The 22500-nt window shown below is 34.8% G+C and overlaps 2 protein-coding genes across 7 annotated transcripts in view; both read left to right on the top strand.

Annotated features, from left to right (window-relative positions):
• alp3 (alkaline phosphatase 3) overlaps positions 1-22500 on the top strand; it is a 141259-nt gene that overhangs the window by 21097 nt on the left and 97662 nt on the right. The window lies entirely within an intron of this gene.
• The window catches only part of eif4g1b (eukaryotic translation initiation factor 4 gamma, 1b), an 89736-nt gene continuing 69391 nt past the window's right edge, over positions 2156-22500 (top strand). For 3 of the 6 annotated variants that reach the window (XM_073924125.1, XM_073924127.1, XM_073924122.1), the window contains exon 1: positions 2156-2299. The gene's annotated coding sequence lies outside the window, so the exon portion shown is untranslated. Of the gene's footprint in view, positions 2300-12391; positions 12473-22500 lie in introns of those variants that run through there. The other 3 variants (XM_073924124.1, XM_073924126.1, XM_073924123.1) reach the window with 1 other exon arrangement.

Genomic DNA, 22500 nt, shown 5'->3' with positions numbered 1-22500 from the left:
TTCACACTCACACACACTATAGCCAGTTTGGTTTATACGGTTCACCTGTAGCGCATGTGCTTGGGCTGCACAGTGTATTGTTTCAGCATCGATATCAAAATGTGTGAACGTGCAACAGTCGCATCGCAGGATCAGCAGTGTCAAGTTGGGGATATAATTGATCAGGACCACAGTTTCAGAACATGATTCTTGGGGTCATCGCTAAGTTTAAGCTTTAAAAAAGTAGAAGATTTTAATTTAAATGTGTCTTTAAGACCTGCTGTGACTGTAAGATTTAATCAAGAGTTTATTATAGTGTACAGTGCATCCGGAAAGTGTTGATAGCTCTTCACTTTGTCCACATTTCTTTGTTACAGCCTTCTTCCAAAATGGATTAAATTCATTTACTTCCTTAACATTCCTCAATCCCCCATAATGACAATGTGGAAAAAGAGAAAATTTAATAAAATAAAAAAGCTGAAAAATCAGATGTTCTTTAATGATGTCTAAGAAATCATTAATAATCAAGACATGATCAGATTTTATTGTGCTCAAATAAGCATCATCTAGAGGCCTTTACCTTTCATATAAGACACTTCTGACACCAAATCATCAACTAGAAGCCAACTTATTATTTGCTTGGATAGGTGACAAGACTTGTCAGGACATATATATATATACTGTATATATATATATATATATATATATATACACAGTTGAAGTCAGAATTATTAGCCCCCTTCAATTTTTTTTCTTCTTTTTTTAAATATTTTCCACATGATGTTTAACAGAGCAAGTGAATTTTCACAGTATGTCTGATAATATTTTTTACTCAGGAAAAAGTCTTATTTGTTTAATTTTGGCTAGAATAAAAGCCGTTTTTATTTAAAAAAAAAAAAAAAAAACATTTTAAGGTCAATATTATTAGCCCCTTTAAGCTATATTTTCTCTCGATGATCTACAGAACAAACCATCGTTATACAATAACTTGTCTAATTACCCTAACCTGCCTAGTTCACCTTATTAACCTAGTTAAGCCTTTAAATGTCACTTTAAGCTGTATAGAAGTGTCTTGAAAAATATCAAGTCTAATATTATTTACTGTCATCATGACAAAGATAAAATAAATCAGCTATTATTAAATCAGTTGTTTTGAAATGTGTTTAAAAAAATCTGCTCTCTGTTAAACAGAAAAAGAGGAAAAAAATGAAACGGGCTAATATTTCAGGGGGGCTATTAAATCTTACTAATACATAGCGTATATATATATATATATATATATATATATATATATATATATATATATATATATATATATATATATATATATATATATAGTTGTAATGTTTAGTTAAATGTGTATTTGTAATAATTTAAATGACACAAAATAAAAAATAACATGGCAAACACTGAATTAATTTACTTAGGTAAACTAATCAAAAGAATATGTTTCAGTGGCATAAACAAATGCAAGTTTTGTAAATATATATGAGCTAAAAATGTCTAAATCAAAAGGGAAAAATATTAATTTGGAATTAAAATAATAATTTCGATAGTTGTAGTATTGTGGGTACGGCCAAATAGTATAAATGTTTTATTTATTTATTTTTTGTCATTTACATAGCATTTTAATATTAAACATGATAAAAAAAAATTTAAAAAAAAAAAAAAAAAAAAAAAATATATATATATATATATATATATATATATATATATATATATATATATATATAAAGAAGAAGAATAAAAGCTTGTAAGTGTGATATTTGTAGCGGGTTTTCACGTTTCACCTTGTTTATAGGTTATACTGAATGTAAATGTAGGGATCTTCTCAAACTTGCAGCATAAGCAAAATGTGACTGATTCTTAAAGTGGTCACGAGTGGGCGCTATATTAAAAGCCACACCTCTTTCTGACTCTCGACCAATCAGCCTTTACGTATCCTACTATGGCACATGCTTATAAATATTAAAGAGATTGTCCCGACGCTGCGCGGTGACCTTTCCGCTTGAATCCAATAGCGAAAGCTGAGCTAATCAATATTAATGAGCTGAGCATCCATTTCAGTCCATTCAGGATTATGCATTAATATTCATGAGCTAATACTCCACTCTCACGTCGCCGCTGCGGTCACGTGGTCGGGATTCCCTATTGTCACCGATCCGGAAGTTCCCGAGTCGCCGGTTTCCGCCGGAAAAGGTTCCGTCCGGTCCAGACGGGTCTGTCCCTCTTTTCTATCTTTATTTTCGGTTTGGAATCGTTCAACTGATCCGGTACAGATCCGGACCGGTGCCGAAGATACACCGTAATCTGCTGTCCGGTAAGAAATACGCGACACCTTACCGGCTTCTGACGCTCGTGTCGTGTGTGTGTGTGTGTGTGTGTGTGTGTGTGTGTGTGTGTGTGTGTGTGTGTGTGTGTGTGTGTGTGTGTGTGTGTGTGTGTGTGTGTGTGTGTGTGTGTGTGTGTGTGTCTGTGTCTGTGTCTGTGTCTGTCAATGTACTGTTTGTGTTTACTGAAAACTCACCAATTACAGGCATATTCTATTACTTGTATGACTTATATTTAAATATACTGATAATTTAAGCCATATTACTGTTGTTTACGTGTTATACTTTAATTGATATTCAATTTTTATTAGTTTTGGTATGTTATTTTTGCCTATTTTGTGCATATTTCCATGAGAGTAGCTGTATTTTAAGTTAATGTTTATGTTATTGAGGAGCTCAGATCTGTTTTAATATGTTTCTGTTGTATTTAATGTTAGTTTTTTGCAAGTTTGGTGATTTTTATTGCGTTTTAGTCAAGTTTACTTACTTTTTAATCATTTAAATAATAAATATTGTTTTTTAATAATAATAATATTTATTGTTTCACTTTTAGCTGTAGTTATCCTGCTAAATTAAGCTGAAGTAAAGGAAATTTGATTTTATCCCAATTTATTTTGTTATGTACATTATATTATAAATATCTGGCATTTACATTGTGTTTTGGTTTATTGTGTTATAAGTTAATGCATGTTTTATTTAAAAGAACAAAAATGTACTTGCTTTATGTTCAGATGATTTAATAACCCTGTTTGATTACATGAAAACAAGTCTAAAACAAGCACAACTGAAGTTAAAGATTTACTGTAATGTAATTATATATATATATATATATATATATATATATATATATATATATATATATATATATATATATATATATATATATATATTTGGGTATACAAGTTTACTGGATGGTTTGAAGGTGCTGTGTTTTTGATATTGTTAGTTGCTTTTCCCGTAACCTGTTTTTTTTATCAATCACATACATAATATTTAATCATTTGTGTGGTGTTTTGTGGTTTTACAGCATGAGCATCTGTTATGAATGTTTATAGCAGTATGTTTTCCAGTTTGAGTGTCTAAAATGTGAAAATAAGAGCACCAGAGCAGAGTTTGGGGTAAACTTTGTTTTTATATTCACACTTTTATTCTTTCAGCTTTTTTAGGGGTGGGGTTTGGTGCCACGCCTCCTTTTATATACAGATATAGATGTAGCTTATTAATAAATATCCAGTGGGTGTGCAAAAGTGCATGAATGAATGATTCAGAGTAGGTACACAACATCATAAGACATTAATATTAGGTTGGATTTAGGTCATGACATCAGATGACCAAACTTCAGTGTCTTGTCAGCGTCTAAGGACAACGTTATTTTGATGTTCGTTACAACGTTGATATTTGGTTGATTTTAGGTTCTGTTGAAAAGTGACCAAAATCCAACGTCAAGCCAACATCTTAAACTAACGTCATATTGATGTCAAATACTGACATTTATTCATCAGGTATGGTAACCAAAATAGAACATCTGATAGACGTCATAGTCGTAACGTGCACACAATGTTAAGCTGTAACATCAGTAGATGTTGAAGGATTTTAGGTCGTGTTTGTAAGTGACCAAAATTTTACGTCGTGCCAACATCTTAAACCAACATCATATTGACGTCAAATACTGACATTTATTCGTCAGGTATGACAACCAAAATCCAACATCCAATAGACATCAAAGTGGTAACATCCACACAATGTCAAGCTGTAACATCATTAGACGTTGATATTTGGTTGATTTTAGGTTGTATTGGAAAGTGACCAAATCCAATGTCGAGCCAAAAGCATCATATTGACGTCAAATACTGACATTTATTCGTCAGGTATGGCAACCAAAAACCAACGTCTGATAGACGTCATAGTGGTAACATCTAAACCACGTCAAGTTGTAACATCAGTAGACGTTGATATTTGGTTGATTTTAGGTTGTGTTAGTAACTGATCAAAATTTTACGTCGAGCCAACATCTCAAACCAACATCATATTGACGTCAAATACTGACATTTATTCGTCAGGTATGGCAACCAAAATTCAACGTCTGACAGACATTATAGTGGTAACGTCCACACAACGTCAAGCTGTAACATCATTAGATGTTGATATTTGGTTGATTTTAGGTTGTGTTTTTAATTGACCAAAATCCAACATCGAGTCAACATCTTAAACTAACGTCATAATGACCTCAAATACTGACGTTTATTCGTCAGGTATGGCAACCAAAATTAAACGTCTGACAGACATTATAGTGGTAACGTCCACACAATGTCAAGCTGTAACATCATTACACGTTGATATTTGGTTGATTTTAGGTTGTGTTGGAAAGTGACCAAATCCAATGTCGAGCCAAAAGCATCATATTGACGTCAAATACTGACATTTATTCGTCAGGTATGGTAACCAAAAACCAACGTCTGATAGACGTCATAGTGGCAACATCTAAACAACGTCAAGTTGTAACATCAGAAGACGTTGATATTTGGTTGATTTTACGTTGTTAGAAAGTGACCAAAATTTTACGTCGAGCCAACATCTCAAACCAACATCATATTGACGTCAAATACTGACATTTATTCATCAGGTGTGGCAACCAAAAACCAACGTCTGATAGACATCATAGTGGAGTCATCCACACAATGTCAAGCTGTAACATAAGTAGACGTTGATATTTGGTTGATTTTAGGTTGGATGTTGGCATCGATTTTCTTTTTCAAACAAGATGCAACGTTTTTTTTTATTGCTGGAACCAGTAACCTACATACATAACAGTACATAAAACAAAAATTACAGTATCAATCAACAAATGACATTGACAAAAAGTATGGTGTGAAACAATAAAAAATAACACAATAGAAGAAAAGAGAGAAAGAGAACAAAAAACATTAAGATTATTTTGCAAATACAAGGGTTGATTTAGGGTACTTCTACGAAGATCTTAATATCATAGTATATTTTGACAGTTTTTAAAGCTTTCTTTTCAGATGATCCAGAAATCAACTTTATATAATTCTCCATATCCTTAATGAAGACCACAGAGGCACGTTTACTATTTGTGCATTTGCATTTGTGAATGTAAAATTGACTTAAGAAGATATGCAACGTCCTCATGACATTGGGGTACAAAAGCAATCTGATGTCATGTTGACGTCTTGTGCCTGCTGGATATGTCTTTCCATTTTCATCAATAATCAGTGCATGCATTTTAAGGAGGAAATCAGCAATTTGTGTGTTTAGTCGTCTTTATATATTGCAACACACCAGCTTTTACTAAAAATAAAGCCTGTTTTCTTCGTAATTTTCTCAAGCTGAAGAATGTGTGTTCAGATAAACTTGTGTCTTGACGAGCTCAGATTTGTTTTTAAATGATGACATAACTCAGTTTATCATCTCTGCCCTCGTTTAGAACAAAGATTAATATTTGACTGACCCACATTTCGCAGATTAAGTGAAGTGTGTGTGTGTGAAGCACCTGTGTCAGTATGTATGTATGTGTATGTTCATCTGGTGTGTCACTGTGTGTTAATGTATCAGTCATCATGACACCGCATGATTCTATCAGAGTGTGTGTGTGTTCATGTGACCTCAGAGCATATTTCAGTGTAAATATAGTAAACATTTGTTTTATTATGGGGTGTCTGTCCTCAACAGAATCTAAAGAAAGCTGTGTGTGCATGTTGTTATTTTCACACGCAGCATCAACATTAAAACCTTAATACATTATTTCACACTTTAATTATGCCGTTATATTCACAAAGATTGCACAAAATTTGTATGAATGTATATGTGTGCATGTGTGTGTGTCACCGGCCACTTTATTAGGTACACCAGTCCAACTGATTCACGCACATTTCTAACCAGCCAATCACATGGCAGCAACTCAATGCAATTAGTCATGTAGACATGATCAAGACGATCTGCTGCAGTTTAAAGCGGGCATCAGAATGGGGAAGAAAGGGGATTTAAGTGACTTTGAAGTTCCAGTTCTGTGGGCGCAAATGCCTTGTTGATGTCAGAGGAGAATGGCCAGACTGGTTCCAGCTGATAGAAAGGCAACAGTACCTCAAATAAGCACTCGTTACAACCAAGGTCTGCAGAAGAGCATCTCTGAACACACAAGACGTCCAACCTTGAGGCGGATGGGCTACAGCAGCAGAAGACCACACCGGGTGCCGCTCCTGTCAGCTAAGAACAGGAAACTGAGGCTACAATTCACACAGACTCACCAAAACTGGACAATAGAAGATTGGAGAAACGTTGCCTGCTCTGATATCATGTCAATATGGAGCGAAATCTCCAAGGAATATTTAAAGTACCTTGTTGAATTTCTGCCACAAAGGATTAAGGGAGTTCTGAAGGCAAAAGGGGGTCCAACCTAGTAGTAAGGTGTACCTAATAAAGTGGCCGGAGAGTGTATGTCTATGTATGTATGTTACAATAACAACAAAGCAGTTGCAGTGTATAATCAAATAGGCAAAACATTATTTGTTGTTGTTTTTGCAATAAGGGAAATGTGAGATATATTTAAAATAGTTTAACGAGTGTATAGTAAAAATAAATAGCATACAAAAATAGATAAAGAACTTACATTTAAAAAATAAAATTACAGGGCATATATAAATGACAAGAAATTCATATAAAAATGATCCCAAAATCACATACATCCTAATAGCTTTTTTATATGTTAAATCTTTTATGTTTTCGATATAATGCTTAAGACCAATTTTAAACAAATAAACATTAGATTTATTATTAGACCATTGTTTTGCTATTTTTCATGGTATTTTTCCCCGTATAAAATCATTAACATTTATAATCTAATTTTGTGCCAAAGTTTTATTAGTATAATTGTGTATAAAAATTCTATCTTTACAAGAAAACCGATTTAATTTTGTAAATGTGTTTAAATAAAGGGCGACATGGTGGTGGCACAGTGGTTAGCAATGTAGCCTCACTGCAAGAATGTCACTGGTTCGAGTCCCGGCTGGGTCAGTTAGCATTTTGTGTGGAGTTTGCGTGTTCTCCACATGTTGGTGTGGGTTTCCTCCGGGTTGTCCGGTCTCGCCAACAGTCCAAGCACATGCGCTATAGGGGAATTGATGAACTAAATTGGCTATAGTGCAGTGGTTCTCAAACTTTTTTTATCAAGTACCACCTCAGAAAAAAATTTTTTCTCCATGTACCACCAAAATAACATGTATGGAAATACAGTAGCGCAGTAGGCTCAGTAAAGCAGCTACGAATCTGAACAGTTAAAAAATGAGGCAGATTTATTCCTATTTAAGAATATGTATTATTGTCAGCCAATTTAAACATTATAAATAGTTTAAAGTTTGAACATTAACACTGGACTGTGCTTATATGTATAAAAAAACTAAAACTACAGCATTTAAATTAAAAGGTGCTTTTAAAAGTAAAAAAAATGGTAAAAAGTACACAAAACAAAAACTCATGTACTTAAATTTTTTTCCATTATATTTTTATTTTTCGTTTTCAGTTTGTACACATTGAAATACATTTTACAAACATTTTACAACAATAAAAGCCTTGTTGCATTTACAAATTATACAAAATATGAGGATATATATATATATATATATATATATATATATATATTTATAATAGAAACTAAAAGCAAACAACAAACAAACAAACAACAAAAAACTATAAAAATAAAACTGCTCCTCTTTTTGTCATTAATGATAATCCATTCAAACATGACAATTATAATCATACTGAGTACTAGGTACAGCAAATATATATTAAAAAATGTATCAATACAAAACTATAAACCTGGAACTGCATTATCCATCAAAAGTTATTCATCAACTTCTTCCTCCGTTAATTCCACTTCTTTGATATACTAATGAAAGGACTCCATATGTTTTCAAATACACGTTGTTTAGCTTTTAGTATACAAGTTATTTTTTCCAATGGCAGACTTGACATTTGTCTTATCCATTGAGTAGCGTTTGGTCTTTGCGTCTTTATCCATAGCAAAGCTGCACATGTTTTGGCATGAAGCAAGCTGAGGTCTATAAATATTTGTTCGCTTCTACGTGTACTTAAATTTAAAGCATTAACATATATTAGCCTAGCCTATTTATCAACACCTGGAAAATGTTGCTTGGACTTCATAAATACAGGCAGTATGTCATCATATTCAGATATAAATAATTTTCATAGATTTTTAAATATATGTAGCATGTACATATGACATATTTGATTCCTCTGCATACCACTAAAATGAAGCCCACGTACCACAGTTTGAGAACCACTGCCGTATCGTGTGTGTGTGTGTGCGTGCTTGCGTGCGTGCGTGCGTTTGCTTGCTTGCTTGCCAGTACTAAATTGCAGCTGGAAGGGCATCCGCAGTGTAAAAACTTATGCTGGAATAGTTGTCAGTTCATTCCGCTGTGGCAACCCCTGAATAATAAAGAGACTAAGCCGGAGGAAAATTAATAAATTTATGTAAACATTTGGCTTTATGTGCATTAATAAACAGGTGTTTTATTGATTCCTTCTCTAATTCACAAAATGTGCATGTAGATTAGTTGCAGGGATAAATTAAATAAAATGGTTTGTTTGTCATTTCTTTAACTGTATTGGTGAGACAGCACTTACTAGGTAAAATCCAAACCTTTTCCATTCTATCAGCTCTAATGAGGAATTCCAACAAGGGAACAGCGTGCTTCTGCACATGTAAATAATGTAAAAGTTATTATTAAGTGTATATTAGTAAATGGGTATGTTCTTTTGTTGGAGGCATTAGGTTTTTATTGATGTGTAATTATAATATAACCAAAATTCCTGTTAAACTTTCAAATTTCCATCAACAAGTACTTCTGGCCTGGACTTTAATTTATAAACATAATTTTACTCCTCACACGTTTAATATTTGGAATAACCAAAATATTTTATATAAAAATAAATCTTTGTTTTTCAGTGATTGGTTTAACAACGGTTCGCTTTTAGTTAGTCAGTGATTTAACAACAGAGGTTTTTTAATGAATTACTTTGAATGTATTTCTGCGTATAACATACCAGGGGCCTGTTTCAGAAAGGAGGTTAAGTGAAAACTCAGACTATATTAACCCTGAAATGAGAGAAACTCTGGGTTTTCCGTTTCAAAATGGCAGGTTTGTTAAACTCAAGAAAGCAGGGTAAGTCAAGCCTGTTTCTGAAAGAAAGATAACTTAAACTCAGAGTCAGTTACCGTGGTAACTTACTCTGTGAATCTAACCTGGTCCGGAGCAGGTTTTATTCTCTAAACTCTGAGTTTCTGTCAGCCTCCTGCCCTTTTTTAAAGATGAAGCGGTATTTCTCGCCTTAGCCTTACGTCTCCACACATTTTAAAGCTCATTTTGGAGATGTGCATAAAAACGATTGATGGAAAGGTCATGATGCACATCACTTTTGAAAATACGCATAATAAAACATGTGCATAACTGATTAGGTTAAACTTTTATTTGATAAGATGCACATAAACTACGAAGTGCACTTAACAAATTACAGTATGTACATTAAAAAAAAGGTTTGTTAAAGATGATGATGAAGATGTGTGTGAATGGACAAACCAGCAGGCTGAGCACACTGCAGAACATCTTAAATGTTGATTTGGTCATCTAAAATGCCTTTACTGTTTCAGTATTAGTGTACATTATTAATTACCTCCGAGCATCTGGAGCGTGTCAAGATCTCCACGTCTCATGGCTTCAAACACCCCCATGTGTTCATTGTGTCAGCATTGTCGTCTGAGGCGCAAGTACATTTATTAAATAAAAAATAATTGGCGCAGCTTCTTCTACTGCAGTAAATTCTGTTTTTACTGTTGATATTTGGCGCAAGTTAATCAGGAAGTGACGATTGTGTTTGACTCATTGGATGAAAACGCTGCTTTATTCACATCTTTTAGACGTTATTCTAGTTTTGCACAAATTTATGTAATATATTTGGATGGAAACACAGATGTTGCCTACATTTTTGTCACACACAGAACAAAGTCACGTACGAGAATGGCTTGTTCTTTTTTCATAAATAATTAGCTTAACCTTTGACATGCACTGTTACTAGATTAATGGGATTATTATTCTTTCTAAAAAGTATTTTTAGTACTGCTTACCTTCTAAATGTTATATCAACCTCTACCACTTGATCAATAAAAAGGCAGACACACAAGTGGACCGTTAAATCTATTAAAACTGCTAAATGTGTATAAAAGTTTAGAATAAATTTATCATTACTTATCATTACATATTTTATTATACTTAAATATTTAAATACTTTTAATTAAAAATTACGCATTAACTTGAGCAGCTGTTTTCTCACGCTAACTGTCTGTTTCACTGATGGCTGCTTCTTTTTAATTATACTCTCAAATTTGATATAATTTAGCATGAGCAGATCAAGTTCAGCCGGAGAAAGAAATGCTGATCTCTTTTTTTAAGTTGTTGCCATGGTCACTCGTAATATCTGCGCTCCATTGATAATGCCTTTTTATAGTCACAGTGTGCGCGTTTAACTCTGAGTTGGTCTACTCTAAGTTGATTGGTCTAACTCGGATCAGCTGTTCTGAAACCAAAAACTCTGAGTTTTTAATCTCTCGGTAAATCAACTCAGAGTTCAAGTTTAAACTCCGAGTTGTTTGAACCTCCTTACTGAAACAGGCCCCAGTAAGTCCAAAAAGTTTCGCTATTGTTTTGGGAGCTTTAACATCAGGGGCCTTTTTAATGTACATACTGTAATTTGTTCAGTAAAAGTGTTTCCATCGTAGTTTATGCGCACATTTTCTATCGAATAAAAGTTTATCCTACTCAGTTATGCGCGTTTTTTATGCATATTTTAAAAAGTTATGTGCATCATGACGTTTCTATCAATCGTTTTTATGCACGTATCCAAAATGAGCATTTAAATAGGTGTGTGGAAATGTAAGGCTAAGGCGAGAAATACCGCTTCATCTTTAAAAAAGGGCAGGAGACCGACAGAAACTCTGAGTTTAGAGAATAAAACCTGCTTCTGACCAGGTTAGATTCACAGAGTAAGTTACCACAGTAACTGACTCTGAGTTAAAGTTATCTTTATTTCAGAAACAGGCTTGACTTACCCTGCTTTCTCCAGTTTAACAAACCTGCCATTTTGAAATGGAAAACCCAGAGTTTCTCTCATTTCAGGGTTAAAATACTCTGAGTTTTCACTTAACCTCCTTTCTGAAACAGGCCCCAGGAATTACTATGCTCTTTCAAAGTAGCATTCATCTCCCTCCTAAAAAAGTGTACCTTTCTGATCCGACAAAAACGTTTGTAGGTAAAATTTGTTTTTCAAACAAAAAAGATGACAAAATTAGATTTATATTTATTAAAAAATGTTGCTACATTGTCCCCTGTAATCTCTTATTGGAATAATATATAGAGAGATTTGATATGGGAAAAATATGGTCTTTGCAACAAAAATATTTTCTCACCAACAAGGTCAAAGAAGTGTCTTTTAAATGATTATCAAATTTTATCCTATAAAACAATTTTTGAAAAAGTTTAAATGCTTGTTTTGTTATAAATTTATTTTCTATGTAAATTCCATATTCACAAATGCAAATTTACTAATACTAAACCATATTTTCCTGTTTTTGCAAGAATTTAGTCATTATATAATATTAATTTCATTATCTAAAAATAAAGCAAAAAGAACTATTTCATTTTGTAATGACTTTAATTTACTGTTCTTGATTCTTAAATGTCTTACCCTCAAGTTTAAATCATGTTGTTTATTCTTTTGTTTTCTTCTATCTTTCTCTCTCCTATCTCTTTTTCATTGACAATGTAATTTATATTCTGTATTGTAAACAAATATTGCTACAAACTTGTCAACAGTTTTTTTTTTTGCAAAATAAATAAATAAATAAATAAATAAATAAATAAATAAATAAATAAATAAATAAGTGTATATTAGTAGATAAGAGCTGAACAGGCCCACTAGGATAAAAGACAGTAAAATAGAGGCCGCGTCTGTGCATGCGCGTGACCCACGTGCTTTGTCCCGGCATGCGCATGCGCAAGCGAACATGGCGACGCGCTGCACGTCTCGCGTTACCGAACAGTGAGACACACCGACAGAGAAAAAGATAAACGGTAAACAGCTTCGGTTTGTTTCTGTGTGAAATCAGCGCTTTTCTGTGGGTGTGAGTGCGCGCGTGTGTATGTATATGTATGCGCTGTAGATGTGTGTGTGTGTGTTCGTGTGTTTGATCGACGCAGTAAGTTGAGTGACTCAATCTGGCCTGAAGATCAATATGTGTGTGTGACAGGTGCCTCATTTCCCCGAAGCACGGTCATACCATGTTTTTACCATGTGTGCTCATTAAACTAAAGCTTACAGATGATGACAGTACAGTAATATGATTTTATGGTACCTCCCTGATACCATGGTACTTGTCATATGCTTACCCAACAACAGTTCGTAACCTAAATATATCACGACAGTGTATTATTAGTGTTAGAATATAGAGCATTTAGTGCTGTGTAATATTTACTTTAGCATTGTGCCACATCAGTATTTGTGTAACTGTATTCTTTGCATTTACCATGGTAAATAAGTAAAGCATATGATGCATATTGATGTAATTATTCAGTGGATTTCTGTGGTATAAATCCTAAAAATGATGTGCATAAAATCTATTAAACGAACAAGTTGCTTTCTTGAACGTGTATCATTGTAAAACAGTGGTATCATACCATGTTTTGACCATGTGTCCTCATTAAACTAAAGCTTTCACATGATGACAGTACAGTAATATGATTAATAATATGTGTTCTTCATATGCTTATGCAACAATAAATAACTCGATTTATAACCTAAATAAATCACTATTGTACCACTGTGATACCACAGTATTTTTATAACATATCCCTTGTATTTACCATGGTAAGTGAATATGCAATGCATAAATGTAAATCTTCAGTGGATTACTGTGGTGTAAATTCTAAAATGATGTGCATAGTATGTATTAAACAAACACAGTGTTCTCTTGTGTTTTGAATGTGTACCATTGTAAAACATGGTAAATACATGGTTCCTCATTAGAGTTAGAATATAGAGCATTTTATTTTACTATTACTTTACTATGGTGCTGCTACCACAGTATTTTTGTAACCATATTCCTTACATTTTCCAGGGTAAATAAATATGCAATGCATAATGTTAGTAGTTTGAATATTTAGTAGTTTACTGTGGGATAAATCATGATAACTGTGTGCAGAGTTTGAAACAAACAAGGTTTTTTTTTGTGTTTTGAGCGTATGCAAAGTGAATGGGAAGCGTTGACGCCTCATGTGAATGGGGTGTTAATGCGAGTGATTATCATCTTATTCGGTATTCACCTGGTTTGCTCGCGCGAAGTTGCGAACGCAATTATTTTTGTCAGTCGTGTTGCTTCTCAATTCTAAGATCACCTGTGCACGCATATTATTGGACCATCCTTATTGTCAAACCCTGCTTTTAAGAATTACTATCTGGGAAAATTATATTCAACCAGCCGAAGTAGCTAGTGGGACTGTCTGTCTTACCCGCCACTGCCGAAATCTACCCGCAATTTTGGCGGGTTGGCGGGTGTTAATGTAAAGCCCTGGTTATTACTATTAGAAAATAGAGCATTTTAATTACTTTACTCTGGTGCTACTGCATATAATAACTGCACAATTAATAACCTAAATATATCACGACAATGTATTACTAGTTTGAGAAAAAAGAGCATTTTAATGCTGTGGAATATTTACTTTACCATTGTGTTACCACAGTATTTGTGTAGCTATATTTTTTGCATTTACCATTGTAAATGAATAGGCAGAGCAGATAATGCATATTGATGTTAATATTTAGTGGATTACTGTGGTATAAATCCTAAAATGATGTGCATAGTATGTATTAAATGAACGCAGTGTTCTCGTGTGTTTTGAATGCGTACCATTGTAAAACAGTGGTATCGTCACATGGTAAATAAATGGTTCCTCATTAAATAAAGCTTTCTGATGATGACAGTATAGCAGTATTACTTAGAAATACCTTCCTAATACCATGGTACTTGTCATTTGCTTATCCAACAGTAAATAACTCCACAATTAATAACCTACATGTATCACTACAGTGCGTTATTAGTGTTAGAATATAGAGCATTTTAATTTCTTTGTTTTGGTTCCTTTAACCCGCCCACTGCCAGTTTAGCCAGTTATATTTCAGCTAGGGCTGCTCGATTATGGGAAAAATCATAATCACCATTATTTTGGTCATAATTGTAATCACGATTATTCAAAACGATTATCAGTTGAAGTCAAAATTATTCGCCCTTCTGTGAATTTATTGTTATATATAAATATTTTTTAAATGATGTTTAACAGAGGTTTTTTTTTTTTACAGTATTTCCTCTCATATTTTTTCTTCTGGAGAAAGGCTTATTTGTTTTATTTCAGCTAGAATAAAAGCAGGTTTGAATATTTTGAAACCTATTTTAATAGCTCAATATTATTAGCCTCCTCAAGCAATATAGATGTTTGATTGTCTGCAGAAGAAACTACTGTTATATAATGACTTGCCTATTTACTCTAATAAAGCCTTTGTGTCACTTTAAGCTGAATACTAGTATCTTGAAAAACATCTAGTAAAATATAATGTGCTGTCATCATAGCAAAGATAAAAGTAATCAGTTATTAGAGATGAGTTATTAAATCTGTTATGATTAAACTGTGCTTTAAGCATCTTCACTGAATTTTTGATTTTATTATTGATTAATGATGTAAACAGTCGGCAGCAGCAGGAATATCGCACGCTGTCACTTTAAGAATAGTGCGGCTCTGATATGGTTTCTCTTTCTCGTGTCTTTTGATTCTCAACTTGTTTGTTTATTACACAAATGAGGGTTAATATGAATAATCACTAAACACCGCGCTCTGACACAAATGTGCATGTATTTCACCATTAAAGCACTCACATTATGATTGCGTTAGATGTGTGTGTGCTCTGCTGTCCGAGGCTAAGCACGGCACACACACACACACAACAGCACGTGCTCTTGCACTTTTAAAAATATGAATAATGCGCATCCCGTGCTGCAAAAGTTACATTACAGCTCATGCTTTTAGTCATTTTCACGTGGAACTAAGCTTTGCAGAGGAGTTTTCACACGTGTACAACTGGAAAGGGGGCGGTACGTGATGGAATAATCGGTTATCTCGATTAATGGTTTTTCTTAATCATTACAAGCCGAAATCAAAATCGGATTTTCGGTTAATTGCACAGTCCTAATTTCAGCACTCCGGGTAGGGCTGTGCAGTTAATCAAAAATCCGATTTCGGCTTGTAACGATTATGAAAAACCATTAATCGAAATAAGCGATTATTCAATCACATACAGCCCCCTTTCCAGTTGTACACATGTGTTGCTGTGCAAAGCTCAGTTCCACGTGAAAATGACTAAAAGCATAAGCTGTAATGTAACTTTTGCAGCACGTTATGTGTGTGCGCGCCGAGCTTAGCCTCGGACAGGTAGCGTATGTATGTATGTATGTATGTATGTATGTATGTATGTATGTATGTATGTGTGTGTGTGTGTGTGTCTGTGCGTTTGCGCGCCGCGCTTGGCCTCGGACAGCAGAGCACACACACATCTAACGCGATCTTAATGTGAGCGCTTTAATGGTGAAATACATGCACATTTGTGTCAGAGCGCGGTGTTTAGTGATTATTCATATTAACCCTCATTTGTGTAATAAACTAACAAGTTGAGAATCAAAAGACACGAGAAAGAGAAACCATATCAGAGCCGCACTATTCTTAAAGTGACAGCGTGCGATATTCCTGCTGCTGCCGACTGTTTACATCATTAATCAATAATAAAATCAAAAATACAGTGAAGATGCTTAAAGCACAGTTTAATCATCACAGATTTAATAACTCATCACTGATAACCGATTTCTTTTATCTTTGCTATGATGACAGTACATTATATTTTACTAGATGTTTTTCAAGATACTAGTATTCAGCTTAAAGTGACATTCATAGGCTTTATTAGTGTAAATAGGCAAGTCATTATATACCAGTAGTTTCTTCTGCAGATAATCAAAAATATATATTGCTTGAGGGGGCTAATAATATTGAGCTATTACAACAGAATTCAAAATATTTAAATCTGTTTTTATTCAAGCTGAAATAAAACAAATAAGCCTTTCTCCAGAAGAAAAAAATATGAGAGGAAATACTGTAAAAAAAACAACCTCTGTTAAACATAATTTGAAAAATATTTATATATAACAATAAATTCACAGAAGGGCGAATAATTTTGACTTCAACTGATAATCGTTTTGAATAATCGTGATTACAATTATGACCAAAATAATCATGATTATGATTTTTTCCAAAATCGAGCAGCCCTAACTCTGAGTTGCCTTGGTGGAAAACAGAGTATTTAATTCATTCAGTCAGGAAGACTCTCAAAGCATGCGTCTGTGACCGAAATACGACCTCCAGTGGACAGTAGCAGACTCTGAAATGAGACGCAGATTCAGAGTTCCTCATGTATTGTATTGTATCTGCTTGCATTTATATGCATTTAGACCAGAGGTGCTTGAACTCAGTCCTGGAGGGCCAGTGTCCTGCAAAGTTTACTTCCAACCCCAGTCAGACACACCTGGGTTAGCTAATCAAGCTCTTACTAGGCGTTCTAGAAACATCCTTGCAGGTGTGTTGAGTCAAGTTGGATCTAAAATCTGCAGGACACCAAACCTCCAGGACTGAGTTTGGACACCCCTGATTTATTCTGTGCTCTTGCCATCTGATTGTATTAGCTTTTGCTGTTGTGACTGGTGTGTGTGTGTGAGGTCAGAGTTCATGGTGAGTGTGTACAGTGACGGAGCGAGTATGTTTGTGTGTGAAGTTTTAGTCACTCCTGCATGACTGTCGCATTACTGTCTCACGCTGCAGTTCTGTATCCAATGGCAACACACTCCAAAGGTCTGCATGAGTGTGTGTCATGATCAAGCTCTCGAAGGAAACACCAAGACAGAGCGCTTGTAGGAAATTGTCCAGCTCTCGATCATCAGAATGTTTGTTTTATTATTCATGTTTCTCTCTTACCTGATGTTCGCAAGTCTGCTGATGGAAATTGAGGCTGTTCCTTCATTTTAATGAAGTAAATTAGAATAATACACAAGAAATGTATATAATTTACAATAAACTGAATTGATTAGTAATGTACAACAATGTTGAGTGCTTAAATGTGATGGTGAACATTTGATTCTGAGTGTATGGGTGTTTTCCAGAGCTAGGTTGCATCTGGAAGGGCATCCGCTGCGTAAAACATATGCTGGATAAGTTGGCGGTTCATTTCGCTTAGAGCTGGACAATAATTCAATATCAATATATATTGCGATTAGAATTTTGTTCAATAACGATGATATGATATGATGAAATATGATTTTGATATAAATTTGCATATATATATATATATGTATGTATATATGTATATATATATATATATATATATATATATATATATATATATATATATATATATATATATATATATATATATATATATATAAATTAGGGATGCTCATTTCGGTTAATTTTGCTAACCGACAACCGCCGCTCATTAATCGGTTATTAACGGTTAACTGGTCAGATTACTATTAATTTTATATTAAACAAATTGACGTGTCTATTTTGTGTCTGACACATTAAATATTGCATTTTAAAATACTGATTTATTTTTATATGTTAGCATATTAATAATAGAACAGAACAACAGAGCATTTTCACGCACCTGCAATGTTTAGCACAGAGGAACAGAATAAACTAAATAAAATTAATAAAATAAATATTACTGCCCTAAATTATTTTCCACTTAAATAATAAATTTATATTACAAATCGAAAACACTGACTTATCCTTTTTAATAATCGGCATAGGCTGTTTTTTTTCCAATCATATTTTTGTCTTCCGTCAAATAAAATAGCAGACTTCCTCAAATCGCTCGCTCCACGGAAAATATGCATTTATTTAATGCCCCGCTGTTATTATTATAATCACAAAACCTTTTACATTTTTAATAGAATTAATTATTTTAAAGATTATGTCTTGACGTGGTTTCCTTTCTCTCCATCAAGTGCGGGTGCTGCGTGATGAAAAGACAACAACACGCGCGCATATGTTGACTTTTTTTAAACGGTTTTGTTGTTTAAATATGATATTGCATTAATGTGCAAACATGCTTTATAAGCTGTAAAATAAAAGGTAAAGCCTGTTTGTTGCGTTTATGACGGAGATTCAGGTCAACATCAGCGCTTTTTTTGGCATCAACACGTCTGTTTCAAGCAATATTCTTCTTCCATTTTGCTTCTTTGGCAAATGTGTCTGTAGGCACGGGTTATACGTTATCGTCCCGCAAGTTAAGTATGTCTTGCAGTTGAACAAGTGGCCGACCACAGCTAAGGTGCTTTTTTCATTCCAAAAACGCGAGGCGCACCTCACTGCCTTTATTTTGACAAGAAAAAGAGAAGAGAAGAAGCGCGGTCCTCTTATGAAACGACTGAATCAGCTGGGTATCGATTGTGCAAAAGTGTTGCTGTATATGTTAATAAAATTGTAATATTTAATAATATTATGATATTCAAGATTTGTACATTCATACAGCTCTGGATAACTTAAAACAGCGATTAGACCTTCAGAGCGGCAATAATGCGTCCTGAATTAAAGCGAAACGGCTATAAACTCCAGCAAGATAGAGTGATTGTATGCAGAGTCATACTTTATCTATAAATAAAGTATAACTATAGAAACTGTGTTCATCTTAACTGAAAGCTTCTGCGTGTTTGCTGGCCTCACGCATCGCGCACCTGACAGTCAGTCAGTCAGCACATAACGCCAAAGGGTTAAACAGACAGTGCACAGCACTATACGGTTACAGAAAAGTTTGCGCTGTTATAATCCACTTTCCTTTTAATACGTCTTGATGCGATTATAATTCGCTATTAAAAACAACAACAATGACTGAATGTTTTGAATGGGTATGTAGCCGTGGCGGGATGCATTTTGGTCCCCGCCATGGAAGAATGAATGTAGCGGAAACCATGCTCTTTAAAAGTTCTCTGTAGTTGTCTTGACAACACAAACTGCTGCTCTGGGATGAGCCCCGTGCAAAAGATGCCCCTCTTAACGCAATGGCGCATTCAATCGGCCCCTTATGCAGCCAAACTAAAAATATATAAAATAATAATTTTAGTCGTTTAACTGATTAATCGATCACATTCGCACCCTTTCGGTTAACAGTTAATCGATTATTTTGAGCATCCCTAATATATATATATATATATATATATATATATATATATATATATATATATATATATATATATATATATATATATATATATATATATATATATAAGATCTTATACATAGTATTATTTGTCACTGAATGAATTTCAGTGCTCAGCCGTAAAGAGCGTGATCATGTCACTTGTGTGATGACGTACATCACAGACACACTGCTGTATCTGTGGCTGGGCGCTTCTGGTGCGTGACCTGCTTTACGTTCTTGTTGCAGCACCGAAATTAGGCACCGAAATTCATATGCTGATTTGATTCGGTGCATACCTGTTTCGGTACCCAACCCTAGCCCTAATGTCTCTAATCGACCTACAGAGTGGTATTAATGTGTCCTGAAGTAAAGTGAAAGGGCTATACATCGTGTTTGCTGGCCTAACGCATCACACGCCTGTCAGTCAGCCAGCCAGTCAGTCAGTCAAGCACGTAACCTTAAAGGGTTAAACAAATATCGCACATCACTACTACGGTTACAGAAAAGTTTGCGCTGTAATAATTCACTAACCCTTTAATACATTTTGGTGCTGTTACAAAAAAAAAAACCCACGACTGAATGTTTTGAATGTAAAGCTGTAATGTAGCCGTGGCAGGATGAATTTTGGCGTGGCGCCCCGCAATGTACAGAAACCATGTAGATATATGTGTATTAGAGCTGCACGATTCTGGCTAAAATGAGAATCGCGATTTTTTTTTTTTTTTTTTTTGCTTAAAATAAAGATCACGATTTTCTCACGATTCTGTAGATGTAGAATAAAGGTATGGTAAAAACAAACATATGGCACAACATCGATAATAATATTATGTGTAGATCTACTGGTTTCTATAAATAATTCTATTCTACTTATAATTCTGATGTTGAATTGTTATGTTTGAGATATATGCTTGCAATCCGTCATATTAGACAAATTTATTCACTGGTAAAATCTGAAATTTGCCATTATCAGATTATATTCAACAATATATAGGCTAGAGTAGTTATACTGACATTGTAAACATTTATTTTCATGCACAGCTGTGGGTACGCTATGAAAGAAACTCTAAAATGTGATTTGATCATTTAAATGAAGTGCACACTTTCGGTTTCATTCTGACTGCTAAGTGCTTGTTCATACTTTGCGCGCGGCTCCCAAACGATCACTCTGCCACAAACTGAATATTATTTACAACTGTATTACCTGTTACTCGCAACATATGCAGGTTGTGTTCACTAAAGTAGACGCGCGCGCGTGTCTATCATTAAGCGCGTGCCCTCTCTGTGATAACAGCTCACGGTCAGCAGCTCATGTCACGTGTGATTTCCCGATCGCGAAAACATCATTATATTAAGACAAAAAGGACATTTTTAGGTGAATTATACCTTATAAATACAGTATGTGACTCATTTGGAGGTGTCAATGTCACTGAGCAACGTGTGTGAAACAATGAAAAGACTCGTGCAGCCGCCTTTTCTTCTCTCCTGAACTTGAAAATAGGCTTGGGCGGTATCCAAATTTTGATACCGTCAAACCGCCTCCATATTTTACCCCGGTTTCCGGTATTACCGGCGTAATAAAAAAAATTATGACGTAAGGCTCAGACACCATCAGCAAACTGTTGGCTTGAGCCTAAACCATTCAGAAACTGAATACCTTCTATGCGACCTTAGGCTTGCGGTCAGAGAGAGAGAGAGAGAGAGAGAGAGAGACAGACAGACAGACAGACAGACAGACAGACAGACAGACAGACAGAGACAGAGACGCACAGCACCTCTCTCTCTCTCACACGCACATCTCTCCCGCGATTTATTCAGAAATTTACTCCCACACCATAAGAAATCTGGCCGGCTCCCGCGGTACTGCAGCGGGAATGCAGAGCTGTAATCGGGCCATAAAAATTATACCCGATAGGTCCCGAGTCCGACAGGTACAGTTTGATTGACAGCTTTATAAAGCCCGAACCCATTTACAGCCCGACATTATTCAAATGTGCTCATGCACACAGCTCTATTGCATTTTTTCAAGAATGAGTCATTTATATGTTTTAACATCATTTATTCGTAACAAACGTAGACTAGGCTATGTGCCACTTGAAAGTTGGAACAAAGAAATAAAGTAAGTCCTCTGTAACATCGTAACATATCAGCACTCTATAGGTCTAGGTACATGCACTTAGCCTTTAAATTGGCCAACACACAAATGAAAAAAAATCTTTCTTAACAAATCAAATTAAAATAAACTCTAAATGATGACGGGTATTTTGGCAATAACGAAATTAAGATAAAGGCTCTGCAAGGTTTGTTTCTCCACTTCTCTTCACAATCTGGCATTAAGGCGGCGGTGAAACTGAATAATAATAGAATAATGCCACCATTAGCCTGTATACTCTGTCTACATTATGATTATATGGTTTAATTAATATTTATTTATAATTGAAAAACCCTTTACTCACCAAGATTAGGCTACGTGTGTTTGTGGAGGAACATTATTAAATCCACAGGCTTTAGCGCAGTCCTGCGCTCACGGGGTCCAGCAGCTGAACACCCTTTACTGCAGCTACAGGTCGAGATGCAGAGTTCTGACCTGGCTGATTTTGCAAGTTTTGGGTTGGATTGTTTATTCATCTTCTACCAGTCAGGAACATCCATTTAATTTTCCATGACAGCAGTTTCACTGTAGCGAGTGGCCTCGTCTTTTTACCTGTCAGCTTGCGGTTTAGGGCTCTACCGTAATACGCAGTGTATGAGCGACCGCGAAATACCTGCGGCTGGAATGCGCTCTTTCTGAGCTAGTGACTGGCTTGACCGCCGT

This window comes from Danio rerio, chromosome 15 (genome assembly GCF_049306965.1).
Source record: "Danio rerio strain Tuebingen ecotype United States chromosome 15, GRCz12tu, whole genome shotgun sequence".
NCBI lineage: Eukaryota > Metazoa > Chordata > Actinopteri > Cypriniformes > Danionidae > Danio > Danio rerio.
The sequence above is the reverse complement of the archived record's forward strand: the minus strand, read 5'-3'. Positions and strand labels throughout refer to the sequence as shown.